Raw genomic sequence first — 4576 nt, 5'->3', positions numbered from 1 at the left:
CCGGCTACCTGGTTCGACACATTTTAAGCACCAAGAAATTGAACCGGAACCGCAATATTTATATAATAATATTTTTTATATATATATATATATAATATATATATATATACAATAAAAAGAGCCAATGCCTCTATAACAGTGATTTTTCTTTGATGGCGCTAAATTATTATTTTGCCTTTTGGTATTAAGCTCACCTAATTTAATTATTAAGGAAATAATGAATTTGATTTGGGGTTATTTTGTCTTTTAATACGCAAAGGTAAGGAAATAATGAATTTGAATTAGTTTGACTGGGTTTTTGGGTATTTCACCTCACTTACTTCTTGTATGATGGTGTAGATTTACAGTTAAGCCTTATTCTTTCTCTGTCATAGTTAAATTAAGAGGGTTATTTATGTCTTCTCATCATTTATATTTTCCTTCTTTCTTTCTTTTTTTCTTCCTCTTCACCCTCCGAGAGTCTCCTCTCTCTCCTCATTTTTTCTTTTTCCATTTTCTTCTCTTCTCCCTCTTCTTTTCATTTTCTGAAATGAAACCTTATGATTTTTTCATGAGGTTTCAATTCAAGAAACAATTTTTTCATAAGGTTTCACCCAAAAAAACAAAAAAAAAACAATTTTGACAAAAAAGGGGTTACCGGACCGGGTAAAAACCGGAACCGACCGGTAACCGGGACCTAGTTCTCGATTCCGGTTTCCCAAATCCAAGAACAGGGGTACCCCGGTTTTGGTCCCTGTTTTGGCCAAAAACCGAAAAATCGGACCAGGTTGACACTCCTACCTTTTTGGGTTGCCCCTTATTCTTGTAGGGAGTTAGCATTAAGAGCCAGTTTGTGATTGTGTTTGAGAAATAAAGTTTTTAAGTCAAAATGAACTTTTGAGCAAAAGTTTCATTTTTAAGCTTTTGTCAAAGTGTTTTTTGGCCATTTTTAAGTTTTTTGGACCCTTAAAAGCGCTTTTAATCTTTTTACCAAATGAGTACTTTTTCAAACGAGCTTTTTGAGTGTTAAAAATACTTTTAAGCCTCTAAAACGCAATCTCAAATAGGCCCTAAGTTTGGGGTTGGTCACTTGGTACCTAGCGCTTCCAGTTTGTAGTTTGGCCTTGACTCTTGAGCTCTTGTCTCTTATCTTTGGTGTGGCTTAAGTAAGACAATATTTACAAACTACTTTTTAATCGTTGGTTAGTTGAAAGTGTTACCTTTTGGATGCATGGTCTCTTACAACAATGCAGTGGTGGAGTATATGTAGCGCCCTCGATTTTAAAACTCTTATTTTAGAGATATTAATTTGATGCTAGGATTATATTAATATTCATATTAGGCAATGATATTAATTATTGAGGAATTTATGATATTGTATGAATGGTAATTGGAGATTGGTAGTTGTATAATAGCAAATGGAAGGTGGAATAATATTTGGAATGTAGAATAGTATAGGGTAGGTAGAATATTATTTGGTAGGTGAAATAGTAAATGGAGAGTAGAATTGTAAATGAAAGGCGAAATAGTATTTGGTTTTTTTCCTATAAATAGAGTTTCTCCCTTTACAAATTTCATCATTCCTCTCCCTTCTCTTCCACATATTCTTCCTTCTTCCGCTTTCTACTCGTTCTTTCTTCTTTCTGAGAGTGTTTACACAAAGCAGAGAGAGAAAGGGCGAGACAAAGCACTACAAGAAAGAAAGAACACGAGAGAGAGAGCTAGCAGAGAGATGGTGAGAGGCAGAGTTAAAGGGAGAGGCAGTGAGACGAAGATAATTCAGAGAAAGATGGAGACAGAGAATCAGAGATTGAGAGGGAGTTTTTTGAGATAGTGAAAGATATTGAAAGAAAGATACTGTGCGAAGCAGAATGAGTTTCAACAAGTAATTACTTTTGATAATTCATTCATGTAATCCACTGTAAGTATTTTTACTTACTAAGAGTGATATTGATATTCAATAATACAAATCTTTATAGTTTTATTAAATGTCTGGTTTTTTGATATAATTGTTTCAACAATGATTTATATTATCGTGAATCAATTGACTCATTACTTTACAGTTTTTGTAGTGCTTGCTGGAATTGAAAGTTAAGGTAATTATGCAGTTGTGATCAGAGCTTCATATTTGAGATGTACAGAGATTCTAAGTTGGTGAAGTTTGTCTAGAGTTTATACTGTCAGATGGATTTGTATAAATGCCTTGTTTGGAATAATTGTGGGTATTTTGTATAAAGAAAAGTATTTTTAAGAGTATTGTTTTGTATTGATAAATTTCAGATTTTTCATTGTGTAAGATTATTTCGGCTTAACACTTGATTTATTTACAAGATAAAAGAAGAGAAAGGGATGTTACAAAATAGTATCAAAGCATTGCCCAGCCTAAGATGATGGGAGCGTGCACAAGCCTATGAGGGCCGCTAGTGGACATATGTTGGTGATGCCAAAAGTGGGTTATATTATAAGGGTGTCAATCAAGACACGATGAAATGTATAAGGGTCAAAAGTTAAGGGCCGAGAATAAAGAAATTCCCTGAGGATTGCCAATGGTGACACTGGTGCCCAAGAAAAGTGCTTGTGGCGTCTCACATCACCTGGGTATGGAACATGTTATGATATTTATTCTATGAACGGATTGAATTTTAAAGTTATACAGTAACTTGGATAAGTTATGGTTTAAGTGTGATTTGTTTTAAATTGGGTCGCTCAATTTGAAGATAAGTGATAAATTGCAGTTTTAATTTCGAAGACAAAATTCTAATAAGGAGGAAAGATTGTAGCGCCCCAGATTTTAAAAGTCTTATTTTAGAGATATTAATTTGATGCTAGAATTATATTAATATTCATATTAGGCAATGATATTAATTCTTGAGGAATTTATGATATTGTATGAATGGTAATTGGAGATTGATAGTTGTATAATAGCAAATGGAAGGTGGAATAATATTTGGAATGTGGAATAGTAAATGGAAGGTAGAATAGTAAATGATAGATATAATAGTATTTGGTAGGTGAAATAGTAAATGGAGGGTAGAATTGTAAATGAAAGGTGGAATAGTATTTGTTTTTTTTTCCTATAAATAGAGCTTACCCCTTCACAAATTTCACCACTCCTCTCCCTTTTCTTTCACATATTCTTCCTTCTTCCGATTTCTACTCGGTCTTTCTTCTTTCTGAGAGTGTTTACACAGAGCAGAGAGAAAAATGGCGAGACAAAGCGCTACAAGAAAGAAAGAACACGAGAGAGAGAGAGAGAGAGAGAGAGAGAGAGAGCTAGCAGAGAGATGGTGAGAGGCAGAGTTAGAGGGAGAGGCAATGAGACAGATAATTCAGAGAAAAATGGAGATAGAGAATCAGAGATTGAGAGTGAGAGTGAGTTTTTTGAGACAATGAGAGATATTGAAAGAAAGAGACTGTGCAAAACAGAATGGGTTTCAACAAGTAATTACCTTTGATGATTCATTCATGTAATCCACTGTAAGTATTCTTACTTACTGAGAGTGATATTGATATTCAATAATACAGATCTTTGTAGTTTTATTAAATGTCTGGCCTTTTGATATAATTGTTTCAACAATGATTTATATTATCATGAATCAATTGACTCATTACTTTACAGTTTTTTTAGTGCTTGTAGAACTGGAAAGTCAAGGTAATTATGCAGTTGTGATTAGAGCTTCATATTTGAAATGTACAGAGATTCTAAGTTTGTGAAGTTTGTCTAGAGTTTATACAGTCAGATAAATTTGTATAAATGCCTTGTTTGGCATAATTTTGGGTATTTTGTATAAAGAAAAGTATTTTTAAGAGTATTGTTTTGTATTGATAAATTTCAGATTTTCAGCTGTATAAGATTATTTCAGCGTAACACTCGTTTTATTTACAAGATAAAAGAAGGAAAATATCGGGATGTTACAGTATAACAACATGTTAAAGGCGACACTAAGACAAACCAGGGAAGCTCTCCCAAACGCTTCCCTCATATATGTTGACACTCATATTCTGTATAGCTAGAGCTTTTCTGCCATCCCACATCTCATGGTACGTACGATCAACGCCCAAGGTTTCGTATTTGAAAAATGCTACAAACACTCTACTCTCACATTTTTCAAGTATGCACTCTTTGACTTGATGGTGAAAATTATTGTTTGATTCAAAATTTAATAGTGTTCTTACCATTTAATTAAATGTGTCGGATTATGATTGATCTATATAGTCTTATACCCGTACTTTGATACGACCTAAACCCGACACACGAAACGAACAACTACCCCTACTACCAACCCATGTGACCTTAATATTAGTAAAATAAGCAATGTGATTGTATATGTTTCATTTGCTTTTGTAAAATGCTTTGAATTGATTTGAGCATCCAACTTTCTTTTGTTTTGGAGCAGGGCTTCAATATGGTACAAAAGCATGTTGTGGATATATATATATATATATATATATATATATATGGAGGAATGCTACATATACGAACGAATTTTTCAAACAAAATTCCTTAAGAGAGCTATATATATATCAATCGATTGATATATATATATATATATATATATAAATAGTTGTATGAATATTCAGGTTTTGTAGCTTTTTT

Source organism: Corylus avellana, chromosome ca1, assembly GCF_901000735.1.
Source record: "Corylus avellana chromosome ca1, CavTom2PMs-1.0".
NCBI classification, from domain to species: Eukaryota; Viridiplantae; Streptophyta; class Magnoliopsida; order Fagales; family Betulaceae; genus Corylus; species Corylus avellana.
Note: the sequence above shows the minus strand (reverse complement) of the source record.